This window comes from Puma concolor, chromosome A1 (genome assembly GCF_028749965.1).
Source record: "Puma concolor isolate L17-30 chromosome A1, mPumCon1.1.hap2, whole genome shotgun sequence".
NCBI classification, from domain to species: domain Eukaryota; kingdom Metazoa; phylum Chordata; class Mammalia; order Carnivora; family Felidae; genus Puma; species Puma concolor.
Window position 1 is genome coordinate 215,694,916 of NC_141667.1, and position 16,143 is coordinate 215,711,058.

At 42.6% G+C, this 16,143-nt stretch overlaps 1 long non-coding RNA gene across 3 annotated transcripts in view; it reads left to right on the forward strand.

The window, feature by feature from the left end:
- The window catches only part of LOC147584756 (uncharacterized), a 66,614-nt gene that overhangs the window by 17,943 nt on the left and 32,528 nt on the right, over positions 1–16,143 (forward strand). The window contains exon 3 of one of the 3 annotated variants that reach the window (XR_015253010.1): positions 4,099–4,196. The exons of the other annotated variants lie outside the window; for them this stretch is intronic. This is a non-coding gene — a long non-coding RNA (uncharacterized LOC147584756). Of the gene's footprint in view, positions 1–4,098; positions 4,197–16,143 lie in introns of those variants that run through there. 3 annotated transcript variants of the gene reach the window in all.

Below are 16,143 nucleotides of genomic sequence, written 5' to 3' on the forward strand. Positions count from 1 at the left end.
ATGTCCATGTTACTCACCATTTGTTTCTGAAAATCAGAACATTTATTGGCTGAAAATTTAGGCCAAATCTAAATATCTTCATGTCAAAATAGCTGTAATAAAGCAGCTCTATTAAAATAGCTGCATTCAGGGGCACCTGGGTGGCTTAGTTGGTTAAGCGTCCAACTCTTGGTTTCAGCTCAGGTCATGATCTCACAGTTTGTGAGTTCGAGCCCCGCGTCAGGCTGTGCACTGTCGGTGTGGAGCCTGCTTGGGATTCTCTCTCTCTCCCTCTTTCTCTGCCCCTCCCCCACTTGCTCTCTCTGTCTCTCTCTCTCAAAATAAATAAACTTAAAAATTAAAAAAAAAAAAAAAAGCTGCATCCAAAGGACTGAAAATCTAGATGTCACCTGCTTCTGGCACCTGACTGTGGTCCTCTTTCTCTGTGGCCCCGTCTTCTGTTCTGCTGTATTTCAGTGTGTGGTTATTCAGAAGACGAGTTAGCACCAGGGCAGCTTTACACTGTGTTGTTCCAAGCAAGGACTGTGTAGGTCTCCCAGATGAAACCCGTCTAGAAGCCGAACAGGAGGCTAACGGAATGGCCATGTGTGTCTAGCTCCCCATGAGGCAGCCAGGCTGGCATCAGTCCTTTCCCCAACCTCCTTCCTGCCCCCATCCACCCACGAGCTCTTGTTGGGTCAAAAATGCAGTTCTCTGGTGGTGCCAGACAGCCAGATGATGCTGGAAAAAAGAAAGAAAAAGCAAAAGCAGATTTCTAAATTAAGCACAAGTCTCATTTATAAAAATAAATAACCACAGCCTAGCAACATGCTGACAGCTCAGCTTCCCTTCGTGATGTAACCTCTGTGGCTGGAGCCGGGGATGACACAGCCTTCAGAGGGCCCCACACCCTGGCCCCTCCCCGTGCAGAGTACTCATCTGGAGAGTGCTGACAGTAGCACTTTGAGGACCCAGCTTCGCATTCAAGGCCAACCAAGGGCCAGGCTCCATAGGGAGCGGAGAAGAGCCAGAGCTTTCCAGAGCTTTCCAAGCTTAACGAGGCTCCTAAACACCTACAAACTCTTGGCAGTAACTAACACACCTGAAGCAAAAGCAGATGAAGTTGTTTGGGCCGTTCTGTTGAAACAGATGCCCCTCCTTGACACCACAACTTCTCTGTTCACCACTGAACGCCCAGTATCCAGTTTAGCACATGGCACATGCTGGGCCCTCAATAACTGTGACGGAAGACTGGATGGAGGTGGACATGAATGGGTGGGTGCTGCCATCCCATCACTTCTGCCCCTCCAGCTCTGCTCTAAGTGGTGTGAACCCTAGAACACGAAGAGAGGCATAATCTCCCAACTATGACATGTACCAAAGAGGCAGTGCTCCCTGGGACTTGAGCCAGCAGCTGGGGCGAGCACCTGCAAGGTGATTAAAGGATTTAGTCTTTTACTTCCCCAGGGGCAGGCAGTGCGGCCTTCACACATGGAGAGGGGCACAGGGGGTGGGATGTGCACTCGGTAGGAATTGTCAGTTCTCCTGCACCTTCTCTCATCGTTTAGACAGTATCAGCTCCATGGGTGAGGTATGGCTAAACAGAGAAGCTACCGAACAAAACAGTACATGAGTTTCGGGTGTTAGTCCTTTGGGAAACCAAGTGGAGTCCATAATGCCCTTGGAGTCTCAATGGGCCAAACGCATCAGAAATGGAGACAGTACAGAAGATTATATCCTATCTCCGACCCTCTCAAGTAATGAAATTATTAGGTGAGGCCAGGGTGATTCTGACAGTCCCCAGAACACTGAATATTAAGTTATCTTCTGAATCCCATGAGGATCCTGGTGAGGTTGGAAGGGACAGCCTTGACTCCTGGGAACAGTGTTTCTGGTGATGTTTCACATACTCCCTAGTGACCAGAGAGTGGTTGAAGACAGCATGCCAGAGTCATAAGTCACCATCTCAGAGCAGGGGCCCTAGGTTAAAAAGATCAGAGAAATTAGCCCACATTTCAGAAATCTGTCTTCAGACATCCATGTCTGGTCTGGCCAGAAGCAGTAAAACCACATCTGTGTCACTAAGAAGAAGGTTCTTAATTAAATTCAGATGTACAAGAATATATTACCAGTCTATTTTCAGAATAATAATCTATAATGGACAAAAAAAATCTAAACAGCAGCATAAGTGGTATAATAGCATTGGGCTATTACCACACAACAAAAAAGCAGGACGCCTCACAGGCTCAGATCATTTCAATCCCACAGCCTTCCGGAGCACCACAGCTGTGGCACTCAGACATTTAGGAAGAGGGACTCCAGCAGTGACCTGATTAGGGGTGTGACCACAGGGACACAGCCCCAGCATATAGAGGGTAAGCATGTGGACTGGTCAGGGTACCCTCAAATCTACAGTGACATCTTTTTGGTGACTCTAAGAGTGATCCTCTCCAGAGCAGACCAACTGTGGCCTTCACAACCACAGTCCTGGGCTCTAGCCTGGGGAGGGCACCGTGTGTCCCATGGGTTCCTAACGCTCTTGCCCAGGGCTCCCACTTGTGAAATGGCTGCATAGTGATAACATGCCATTTACCCCATTCTCTATAGGTGTTACAAAGATTTGTGAGAACGGAACCCAAAAGTCGGCTTTGTGACCTTAACTACTTGGAAACTCAGTTTCCTCATCTGTAAAATGGGGAGAATAGAAACTCTGCCATCTGCCTCCCAGGATTGTGTGAGGATCAAATGGTATACTGTTCTGTTCAAATACTTCTCAGTCTGCAAGCTCTCGTTCTGTGATATTGTCTAAATTGTAAAGGTATACAATGAGAAGTTTGTTCTGATGTGGGTAATGAGACTTCCTTCATCAAAAAGTTCCAGGGTGCTGCCTGGTTTTCAGTGTGTCGGGGCTTGGTCCATTCTAGGCATATTTCTTCTCTTTTTTTTTTTTTTTGTTTTTTTTTGTTTTTTTTTTGTTTTTGCAGAGACCCTTGGCCTCTTCCCTTGGCTTCACATACAAAAGACTTCTAACGTGTGTGTGTGTGTGTGTGTGTGTGTGTGTGTGTGTGTGTGTAGCTGTTTCCCTCCCCTTACCATCCCTGAAAAAGTGCTAGGATTCTAGAATGCATGTGAAAATTTGAGGGGCATGCTTGGTCTACCCCTTCACTCTGCAGATAAAGGCCCAGGGCACAGACACTTCCACACTTACGGCAGTCATGCAGTCATACTCATGCATGAAACTCATGGAGTTTCACTCGCCCTGTTCCTGGCTTCTCTTACAGCCTGGTGATGCCTGACCTTCACTGGGTCTTTGAGGCCACGGCTCACATTCAGGTCCTCCCTCCCTTCATAGTAGCCACATTTCCCCCAATTTTGAGTGGGTAACTATGACTTAAGTTAGGTTTGTTATTTAGGATATGGGGGAGGGCTCACTGAGTGACAGTTTCTCTATCATCTGTTTACCTTCCTCTCCAGCAGATGAACTTATATCAATATTTTTACTAAAAATTGAGGTTATTTTGTGTGAAACTCTCCCCTGGTTTTCTTCATACTTACCTGTCCATATGAAGAAGGGTCTTTTATTTTGTCTGTGACAACAACTTTACATGTTTGCTAGGCATAGGATGACTAATTATCCTGGTTAACCCAAGACTGAGGAGGGAGTGCATGGGACTTTCAGTTCTAAAAATGTCTCAGGTAGACCAAAACAAGTTGATTTCCTCAGTATACCACATACCCTGTCCCATTTCCAAACTCAAATTATTGAGTGAATTGATACCAAATAAGACCACATTGCTATGTGAGATTGGAAGCCACGAAGAAAACTGGAATGGATGAATGAATGAATGAATGAATGAAATTATTTGTTTTTAATAAAAACATCCACGAATGGGGGGAGAGAGAGAACCAGGAGGAGAATATCCTACTATCCAGGTGAACAGAAGAAGACAAAATTTCCATTAAAGGATTCATGTAAAAATGTAGATCCCATTCATCAAGAAGAAAAAAGCTTGATGGTAAATCAGGGCAATTCATATTACATAAGAAACAGACCGCAGTAGTGTCTCCCAATTGTTTTAACTTCATGGTACACATTTTTAAAAATTGTAATGTCTGCAGCATGGAGTCCACTGAAAGGAGGAGCTACTTATGACCAGGTGACCAACGAGGGACTTCAGGACCACAGAAACTCTCAGCCGGCTGAAAGCTGAAAGGGTCAGTATCTCAGCTCACTTGTAACTCACTGACCTCTTTGAGCCATAGGACTATAGCACTTTGGCCTAAACACATACGTCTAGACTCTGCTCCATTACAAATCCGAAATCCACTTCTGGGTTTCTGGTGAAACTAGTAAAGCCTAGTCAGTCAAACTCCCTCTGTTGACCCAATATTTCAAAGCTTCCTTAACAGGCATTTACTGCAATGGGACTAGTGTGGGTTCCTGTTTACATTTCTACTTCTTTCATCTAGGTTTATCCCATATGTACACAGAGTTACAGGTTGAGCAATGACCCAATGACTGGCAAGAAGGAAGTGATCCTAGATTACATTCAGCCTGCATTCGGTTGCTGACCTGAAATAAGTGTAACAAAAACATTAAAAAAAAAAAAAAAAGATACTGCCAACAAGTTAAATTTAAATATTCAGATATTTCTTATTAATGAATCCAAACCAACTGGCTTCCTTGAAAAATGGGAAGACCTGACAACACAGAGCCCAGTTCCCCCCATGAGACTAAGGGCCCAAGTACAGTGCACAGGGGTGCTGGCTTCCAGGATTCAGATCCCATCCCTGCTACTTCTAGGTAACTGTATTCGTGAATTTAACTCTCAAAGTCTTAGTTTCTCATTTCTTTTTTTTTTTTAATTTTTTTTTTAATGTTTTTATTTATTTTTGAGACAGAGAGAGACAGAGCATGAAGGGGGGAGGGGCAGAGAGAGAAGGAGACACAGAATCAGAAGTAGGCTCCAGGCCCTGAGCCATCAGCCCAGAGCCCGACGCGGGGCTCAAACTCACGGACCATGAGATCGTGACCTGAGCTGAAGTCGGACGCCCAACCGACTGCGCCACCCAGGCGCCCCATTAGTTTCTCATTTCTAAAGACAACATTCAACTGATAGTATTTATTTTTGTGTACAGAAAAATCCTTAAAACAGTGGCTAACATATAATAATCGTTCAGTAAATGCCAATGATTCCCCCACCTCACGTCCCTTACATAGGTAGCTTTGCTATTTTTCCTGGCCCCGTGAGCATAACTCTTACCCTGGATAGTTCAACCAAATGAGTTTGGCAACTGTGGTGCCTCAGGTCACTAGGTAATAATAACTCAAGTCTACATCCTTTCTGGGTTGATTGGCCCCATCCCCAGCCTGACACATACCCCTTCTTCCTCTCTGAGCTTTCTCCCACATTCTGCTGGCGCCCATAATGAAACCTGACAGTAGGGCAAAGGACACACAGCCATGCTGAGTCTTCAGACTTCCTAATTAGAGGTTTCTGGATAGAAGAAACATGGTTCTCCCAGTTGCTTCAAGGTGTCTCACTCACTTTCTAATATCACGTCTTTCCTAGCCATTTTGCCCCCTAGGTACCCCCAACACGTATAAACAGAAAATCTTTTGAGTAATTCAGTTAGCAAGTCAGTCAACAAGAAGACATGAATCCACAGGAAAATGCGGGGGTGCTTTCCTCACAGAAAGTTGTTTTTAATAAACCAATTTCTGCTGCTAAGCAACTTTGATGAAGCTAAAGAGAGTCCTTGATTGTCTACAGTGGATTAGGTAGATGTTCTTATGAGTCAGAAGAAGGTACCGGAGAAAGTTTAACTCAGGCTGGGATGAGTGTAAAATATTTTGTAAGAAGCAAAATAGGAGTGGCATACACAGGTCGTGATGTCTAAGGGCTGGAGTTATTTTACTCACACTTTGGGGTGTCACGCTTGTTTGGGGAGTTCACTGCAAAGAGCTGGATTGTTCATTCATAGCTGAGTGGATGGAGTAATGGTGTGAGAGACAGTCTCCCTGGTTCTCTCAAGAAGACTAATAATTAAAGTTGTGGTTAGATCTTACACCAAACTAAGGGAGGTCCAGTGGAACTCCCTGGAAGTGAGAAAGAGGCTTTGAGGCAGATTCGATGTTGCAACTGTCAAATCCCACAACATAGTCATTATGCTAAGGAGATGGGGTGAACTATGAGCCAGCCAGTAAGAACAGCTGGAGAGTGGTACCATTTCCGATTGCTCCAGTCTCCTGGCTCCATTTGGAGAGGTAAGGCAGGGGCAAAGTCAGCGCCACAGTTCCTTTTGCAAAATGTAACACACTGGGTGTCTACACTTCCCATTGCTGAAAACATGGAAAATCCTCTGGCGTAATTTCCTAAGCCTCTAAATATATATTTCCCCTAAGAACTAGATGTGGCTATTTCAACAAAGCCAATCAGTTAACATAAAGAACAACATTTGGAAGGGAGAATGTTTGTAGTGGGGAAGGGGGATTTCTTAGAAAATTCAATGACTTCTTTTAAAAAAAGAAAAGAAAAAAAGAAAACTCAGTGACTTCTTTATAAATCTTTTAGGCATCTTTCTGATACTGAAAGAGTCTAATTAAAAATGTCTAGGGGCGCCTGCGTGGCTTAATCAGTAAGGCATTTGACTCTTGATCCCAGCTCAGGTCATGATCTCACAGTTCCTGAGTTCAAACCCCACATCGGGCTCTGCGCTGATGGCACAAAGTGTGCTTGGGATTCTGTCTCTTTTTCTCTCTGTCCCTCCCCCACTTCTGTGCTTTTTTTCAAAATAAATAAACTAAAAAAATGCCTAAATAAACTATAAGCTTAATAACTATACGTTGAATATACAACTGCAAGAAGTGTTAAGAACTGCTATTGTGACTACTTTTTGATCATCTTTGACTCTTGGTTCTTTCTCCTTTGCTGCTGATCTCTAACAACATCAACAAGACCCAGGGCTTCTCATACCATATCTCTGTCCCTTCCTACTGCTTCATCTCCCTCCATGCCGCTCTTTCCTCACACCTGAACTATGGAATAGCCTCTCAAACAGAGGTGAGAAAAATTGAGAGGCTTAAAGAGATAACCACCTTCTGAACTCCGCCATACTCTCCTTCCTGCTGAAGGAGATAAAACAAACTCATGGCACCAAGCTGGGTCATATAATTCTGAGTTAGTGCCAGTCTCATTGGTCAGGAAGCCATTTAACTTCACTTTGCTTCAAGGTTTCCATCTGTAAAAGCAAAGGATATGACTTGCTCCCTACTCAGTATTCAAGACTATGCTGGAAAGATTCATGAACAAAGGTTTGGAGAGCTCCCGGAAGGAGTGGGGAAATCTGACCACCATGTGTGTTCAAGGAAAAAATGGAAACAGCCCTTGTCTGGGAAAATGAAGTCACCTCCAATCTGATGACAACTGTGTGCCATGAGGTTCAGCAGAGAGAAGGTGCCATGAACGCCAATGGAAGTTGCCAGAAAGTAATAATGGAGATAAGAAGAGTGAAGCAGACACCAGGATCCATTAGCTGGCCAGCTCTCTTGGGAAGCTGAGCACACTGTCAAGGACAGCCAAACATTCAAGAGACTTTTCCCACATAATCCCTGCTTTGGACGCCTTGTATATCTTGATCAGTTTGTTGGTTACATGGGTGAGTTCATCAAACTGTACACCTATGTAAATTTTATCTTAATTTAAAATCTATCTATCTAATTCCACACAGATAAATGAGTTCCCTGCCCATGAACAGCTATACTCCAATTACCAATTTTTAATAGTCCTCATATTTATATTTAACACGATTAATGTATGCAAATATGAATATTCATGTATATCATAATCTACAGATTAAAATTGGCTGTCATTCTCTAGTAACTTATCTCTGAACATTTATAATGCACTGATAACCTTTCAAATGTCAGATATCTTTGGAATTATCAGAAATAAAATTAAACCGTGAGCAGCACACTTTTAGTGTTAAATATTGTTTTATTGTTTTCTAATTCATTAAAAATTGGTAAAGCATGTATGGAAATGTAACAGTTCTATCAGAATACTGGTTTGCCAGGGGTGCCTGGGTGTCTCAGTCGGTTAAGCGTCCAACTTTGGCTCAGGTCGTGATTTCCTGGTTTGTGAGTTCAAGCCCTGCATGGGGCTCTGTGCTGACAGCATGGAGCCTGGAGCCTGTTTCAGATTCAGTGTCTCTCTCTCTTCTGCCCCTTCCCTGCTCTCTCTCTCTCTCTCCCACCCCCTCTCAAGAATAAATAAACATTAAAAAAATAAAAAAAAAAAAGAATATCGGTTTGCCTAAATGATCCTATACTCTTACTAAGCCTAGTAATAAAGTTTACCATATATATGATTTAGTCGTGGAGAAAAAATATATAACAACACTTATAACTGAATCCATGAATTAGTTGTTGTTTGGTTTGCAGTTCTAACATAAAAGATAAATATTGCCTAAGGTTCATGTGTGATTTTCCTGAGAACAACCAATTTCTGAAAGGAGTCTGAAGCTGGGTCCATTATTAAAGAAAGATCACACTTTTGTAAATCACACATACTTGTGAAATTTGAGTTTGTTGTTTTCTTTCTAATAGGAAAATCAAATAAAGAAATAACTTATTTGAGAATAAATAATAATTCTCAAATTATTGCTAGCCAGTTAATTTGCTAGCTGTTTAATATTCTTGTCAGTATGAGTTCAGGTTTGTTCTTTAAAGGTGGTGAGGTATAATCACAACACCATCTTTCTCCTCATCATTACAGCTTGGGTCATCTAAGACTCTGAGATTTTCATGCTGAAAATTTACCCAGGACTACTCTAGGGAGTAACGTCTGTGGGAAAGCCCCAGAAATGGGATTGGAAGAAGTTGAGCCCCCTTGCAAGGAAAAAAATGGAAATAGCCCTTTTCTGGGACAGTGAAAGTAGTCACCCCCCTTTGTTGCCTGCAGTGGCAACAAAGACCCAAACTGATCCTCAGGAGGAACTTTGAAGATGGAAAGAGACTTTTCTAAAGACCCTTTTGGGGTAAAGGGGACCAGAATTTGTATTCCCATATCAGCTTATCATTGAATGTGGGCTGCCCCAGAAAAGTGTCATGACCTTGAGCAAGAAAGCATCCTTTGGCATAGGGAGCCATTGGTAGCCAGGAGAATAAATGCCTCAGATGTGAAGGGGAATCTGATGTTGCACCACAACATCCACTACAATTGTCATGATATGAGTCTACTAAATGCCTGGCTATGTGCTATCTTCTGACTATTGTCCTATTAGGGACAGAATTTTTAATCCCTTTTGTAGTTGGGGAAACTGAGGCTTAGGAAAGCTGAGTAATTGGCTCCAAGATCACCCAGCTGCTGCTTAGCAGTACAATCAGAGTTCAGACACAGGCTACATGTCTCCAAAGCCTTTGCATTTGACCAAAACTGTCAGGGGGCTGGGGTCCCCTCCCACTGATCCGTTGTGTAGTCTTCACTAAACAATAGTTTTGAATCTCTTCTTAACCTGCATGTGGAGACATCTTCCTAAAGCATTCACAGACCACCTAGGTCATCAGAAAGTGAGTAGGAAGGGGCCGCTGGGCCAGAGATAGAGGAATAACTTTCCTATGGATCTGCTTTCCAGGGCTGATAGTGTCTAACCATCAATTTGGAGGTGTCTACAGGGGGCAGTGAACTTGAGTGCCCGTAAGGCCAATGCCAATATCCAAAGAGCTTTTGGGCAGTACTGGTACCTGCAGTCAGATGGATGGGAAGGCCATAGCTCTGGGTTGTCCATCCACCTGGAACCAAGCCTCCAGGCAGTAGACAGGGGCAGGGAATATGGCAAGATGAGGATGTTAAGGGTCCCAGCTGACAGGTGCCCATAGGGGAAAGTCTGGTCAGGCTGGACTAATAAACATTAATCCTGGCTTAAAAGGCCAAAATGACCTTTACTTGCTGACATATTTTTCCCACTACATTTATTACTGCTCCTGCTCTGCCCCCAGCTATATTAAGCTGTTTTCCCTTTCTTTTTTTTTTTATTTTTTATTTATTTATTTTTCAACGTTTTTATTTATTTATGGGACAGACAGAGACAGAGCATGAACGGGGGAGGGGCAGAGAGAGAGGGAGACACAGAATCGGAAACAGGCTCCAGGCTCCGAGCCATCAGCCCAGAGCCTGACGCAGGGCTCGAACCCACGGACCATGAGATCGTGACCTGGCTGAAGTCGGACGCTTAACTGACTGCGCCACCCAGGCGCCCCTGTTTTCCCTTTCTACAACATTTACCATGTGCTTTCTCAGCTTCAGGCTTCTGCCTGAAAGACCTTTCTCTCTGGCTCCCTTCTTTATCTGGCTAACTCCCACTAATCCCTTAGGATTCTTCCAGGAAGCCTTCCTTGACCTTTCAAGACTAGGTTAGGTGACCCTCCTGTGTTAAGCCAAAGCAGCATGTGTTAGGAGGATTATATAATGACTGGCACATAATAAGCACTCTAAAAAGAGTGGCTGTTATTAATTTTATTCTTCCTTGATGGTACCTATCACTCTGAATTGGAGACTATACATGCGTTGCCTGAGATTAAGCCTTTACTCTGTCTCCAGCCTGAGATTAAGCCTTTACTCTGTCTCCAGCCTGAGATTAAGCCTTTACTCCAGCACCTAATAATATTTGTTGAAACAATAAAAAACCTCAGTTGCACAACTGGGTAAACACAGGAGAGTATGCAGGAGGGAATGGGGAAGGGCTCTCTTGCAACCTTCCAGAGATTGTCCCACAAAACCAATGCCAGTCTCTCCCCAGAGGTGGGTCTGAGCTTCTATCTATGTTGGCTATTCTGCTCAAGATTGTGTGAGCAATAGGGAGGAATCAGGCCTCTTGGCTGAAGACCTCAGAGCCTATAACTGGTCATGTGGGCAGAACCGCTGTTCACAAAGTGATTTCACCTCATTTTTTTAAGAGGCAGTCCAGCTTATGGAATAAACATGGGATTTTGGGTCAGACACACATGCATTCCAATCCAACCCCCCCTTTTTTTAACTTAGAACTGTGGGATAACTTTAAGAATCTTTGGGACAAAGATCTGAATCCCAGCTGGATATGAATCCCATTTCCTTCACTTCCTTGCTGTGGGACATTAGACATGCTATATAACCTCTCTGTGCCTTAGTTTTCTCATCTGTAAAATGGAAATAATTCTTCTTTCACAGGTTATTATGAGGATTGAATTAGTTAATCATTGTAAAGCTCTTAGAACAGGGCGTGGCATATTGTAAACACTGTGTCAAGGTTTATCATTCTAAGCCTCAATTTTCTCATTGGAAAAGTGGATATAAGTAGATCAGTTAGTTCCGTGCCTAACATAAGGCATGATCTCAGTAATTATTATTATTATTTCTATTACTATTACTTCTTCTATAAGTGGAAGATACTTTCTTAGGGTGAACTTCATTGCATAACAGAAACGTTTTTCCTATGGATGCTTTTGGTCTCTGTTGATGATTTTGGGAGAAAAAGAGCTGTTTCTGTGTGGTTTTGAACCAGTCTCTTCCTTTGTGCCTTGCTTGTCTCACTAGTCCTCTGAAAGCCTCCTTTATGGACCCAAACACTCCAATGCATACTTATTTCTCTGATCTATAAGCAAAGGAGGAGTGTATTAATTTTCTTGGACAACCATAACAAAGTACTGTAAACCTGATGGCTTAACACATCAGAAATTCATATTCTCACAGCTCTGAAGTCAGAAGTCTGAAATCACAGTATCAAGGGGCCACACTCCCTCTGAAAGCTCTATGGGAGAATCTTTCCTTGCCTCTTCCAGTGTCTTCTGACTCCAAGCCTTCCTTGGCTTGTGGCAGCCAAAATCCAATCTCTGCTTTCGTTTTCACATGACCTTCTCCCTCTGTACGCCTCTGTCCCAAATCTCCTTCTGCCTCTCCCCACTAAGGACATCTGTCAGTAGATTTAGGATTCACCTTAAATTCTGTAATTTCTTTTTCTTGATATCCTTAATTATATCTGTGTCTGCAAAGACACTTTTTTCCAAATAGTTTTGCATTCATAGGTACCAGGGGTTAGTGCATAGACATGTCTTTTGGGCCCAACTGGTCATCCCACTGTAAGGGGTAACGGGGTTCTAACTGGGTCTAAATAGAACCCATCCCTCTTCCTTTTCCTTGTACACTTGTTCCAGTCTCATCCATACCTCTTTAATGGTCCCTCACAGCCAGAGGGACCTAGCAACAAATTCACTCCTTCCTGGCCTCTACCCTGGCCCACATCTGCACCTGTTTCCTGCCTCAGGATTCACTGTGAGCAGCACACAGACACTTGAGCCCATGAAGGCTTATTCTGCTCTGCCCACCCAGTTGCCTTGCAGACAGCAAGGAGAACCAGATGTCACGCTGGGACCTTGCAGTGCCAGCCTGCCCCACCTGGCTCTTCACCAGGATCATTTTGGCCACACATCAGGTTTCATAGATGAGCCCAAAGCAGGAGGCCCTGGTGAGCTGGAACAAGTAGAGGCAGTGGATCTGGGTCAGATCAGGAATTATGTTTGCACTTGGACCTGGAAAATAGGCTCAGAGAAAGAATCTGGGTCAGAAGCTTGGCAGACTGGCAGGAAATACAAGGCCTGATACACAAATTAAAATAGAGACTAGTTTTATCCACACAGGCCATTTCTTAGTCTCCAAAGTCTTCTTGGGGTGGGCCTGTGATATGTGGTATATGCTGTATTATAAGGACCAACTAAATTTAGCATATATTCATGGAGCATTTGCTACATGCTAGGATCTTGGGAAACAGAGAGAGGTAAGACATAATCCTTGTGTCTTCAAGTTCATTAAAGAAGAGCAGGGGACACATACACATAAAGAATTGTCATAAAATGTGATAGTTCTATGTGCACAATGTTATAAGAAGTCCAAGGAGAGAGTAACTCATTCTGCCTGAGTTAGGGAATGCATCACAATGGGGGCACAGAGGAGTCACATTGTAAGGAGAATCTGGGAAGAGCAGGAAGTGTACTGTCCATCCAGCTGATCAAGTGAGAGCCTCTTCTCCTCCTTCTATTTGCTGGCCTCATCCAAAACCTGGACCTTGCATGAAAAGAACCACTTTTTTTGATTAACAATCTAGAGACAGATATTAAACTTGTCCTGCAGATAGGCTATGGCCCAGGGAAACAACCAACTGAAAAGCCTCTGGTTTTGAGGAAGTGTTTTGGTGGGTACTGGCTCAAACAGTAGAGACCCATAGCCACCACTGATGCTATCCAGATAGTAGTAAATTTTAGAGCCTCAGGATGTTATAATCATGTATCACCACTGAGATTATCATGTGGCCTATTTGGATATTTTTCTTCTTAAAAATGCTTTCTAGGAGCACCTGGATGGCTCAGTTGGTTAAGGGTTGACTTCCGCTCAGGTCATGATCTCACGGTTCATGGATTCAAGCCCCATATCAGGCTCTGTGCTGACAGCTCCGAGCCTGGAGCTTGCTTTGGATTCCGTGTCTTCTTCTCTCTCTGCTCCTCCCCCACTTGCACACGCTCTCTCTCTCTCTCTCTCTCTCTCTCAAAAATAAACATTACAAAAATTTTTAATGCTTTCTATGTATTTTACATATAACATTGATGTCTCTAAAACCCAAGAAGGCATTTATGATCTCAGTCTCTAATAAAAGGTAAGAAGGCTATTGCTCAATGCTCCCTGTTCCATATATTTTCAGTATTCAATGGATATCTCTTTGAACTTTCTTGGATGTGTCTTGCAACCAACATCTTTGTAATTAGTAGTAATATTTCTAAATTAGTAAATGGGGCCTCAATTTTATCTTTTTTAATTAATTTTATCTAATGGGATATTAATTTTATCTATTATTATTGGGTCACATTAATAACCTAACTGGATAAGTAAGTTCAAATGCATAGCAATATTAAAACAAACATGGATATATTATTCAGCATTTTATACACACACACACACACACACACACACACACACATATATGGGGGTATATCCATCATTGAATATATACCATTTATATTTTATATATGTATGTACAAATCTACATCAGCACTGCATATAAAATTCAAATAAATTTTAGAATCAAAACAATAGACTTCAAAAAACATGAAAGAAGCCAGACATAAAAGGCTACATATCATGTGAATCCATTTATATGACATTCTGAAAAAGGCAAAATTATAGGGTGAAAATTCATATCAGTGGTTTCCAGGGACTGGGAGTGAAGAAAGGAAATTACAGAGGAACACGAGGAAATTTGAGATGACGGAAATGTTCTATATCTTGATTGTGATGGTGGTTACATGATTGTATACACTTATAAAATTTAACCAACTGTACAGTTTAAAAGGATTAATTTTACTTTATGTAAATCAGATCTCAATAAACCTGACTTTACAAAGAGTCAGGTTGCTTTGGACTCCCTTTCCAGGCTGATTCACTGCTGCATCCATTCTTTCTTATCTGATTTTAGAAAAACCTGGTGAGAAGAATTTGAGAATTACCCAACTAATGTCTCTTCTCTCTAAAGAAGGGGGTTTGAGTACAATTTGAGTGATATGGACTGCCAAACCTTGAACAATTTAAACTTGAGCAAGCATTTCAGGAGTAGGAGATACAAGGTGCCTTCAGATATATATAAAATACCAACAGAATTACACACAATATTTTAGAGACACATAATTATTTATCCCAGCTTTCCTAAACTTCTTTATTTGTGAAAATGCTCACCTGCTGCTGTATACCAGTAAGGCATTTGTATCAGTTTCCTGTGGTACAAAACACCATGGACTGGGTGGCTAAAACAACAGCAATTCATTTTCTCATAGCTGTAGAGGCTAGAAGTCCAAGATCAAGGTGCCAGCAGAGTTGGTTTCTTTGAGGCCTCTCCCCTTAGCATGGAGATGTCCATCTTTCCTCTTGTGTCTTCCAATTATCTTCCTTCTGTGTGTGTCTGTCTTAACCACCTCTTTTATAAGGGTACAGTTGTATTAGATGGAGGCCCATCTAAATGATGTCATTTTGACATCATTACCTCTTTAAAGACCCTATCCCCAAATGCAGTTACCTTCTTAGGGGTTAGGACTTCAACATATGAATATAGGGGATCCATTTCAGCTCATGGTAGCACGTTTCCCACGCCTTACTTCCTTTACCATATGTTCTTCTTTTACAATCCTAGCCATCCCTCTGGCCATACGATTTCTCCCAAGATGTAACTTGCTCTCTCTTTTTTTCTACTTGGTTACTTCCATGCTCTGGTCAAACATTTGCAAGAGATGGAAGGCAACTCAAGCACTAAAATACCCTAGGGATGCCATGACGCTGTCTGCAGACCCAGATGGAAACGTGTGTCATTGAATGTTTTTGTTTGTTTGGGTTTATACCCTACAAATTCTCTCCTCAAAAGGTTATGTGGAGCTGCTTTGAACTCTTAAACGATGTCAGGAATGTATCAGCCATGTCAGAAAGTACTTCCCACGGTGCACATAGCCTTATAATTGCTGCTACCGCACATGTAAGTGGTGAGAAATGGTTGAAGAGCAAATCAGCAGCAAGGAAACAATTGTCCAGTTTTTAACTCCAGCTTCTGCAGCTAGCATGGATAATAAATGGTCACGCAAAAGTGAGATCCTGAAGTAACTTATTTCTGAGCAGTGTAATCATCGCAAGCTGAAAATATTCCTCTTCCCACTGAAAGGCAGGGAGACTTTATTGAACTTCTGGCAGAAGGAGCATCTGCTGGCTCAGCTTCCTCTACCACAAGACGGTATTCCAGGCAGATCTTGGAGAATTGGAAGCAAGTCTCTCCTTCAGTATTTGCACAGTCTCATAGAGCAGAAAATGGAAATATAAATAACTCAGACTGTACATCTAAAAGCAGTTGATGCAGACTCTGTACCTTTAGGTTCCACTTTTGAGCAAACAAAAGGCTGAGAACTCTTTAAAATTAATACTAGGACTAAGAAGCGATGCAGCTGGCAAGGTTTCATGTGAGGTATGGATGGGGATCGGTGAATGATACAAATCAGGATGGCAAAAACCAAGAGGACCTAGATAGGAAGGAAGGCAGAAACATCTGAGATTGCAGCACCACACCCCATAAGGAAGGGAACAAAGCAGTAACCATGGTGCAGCT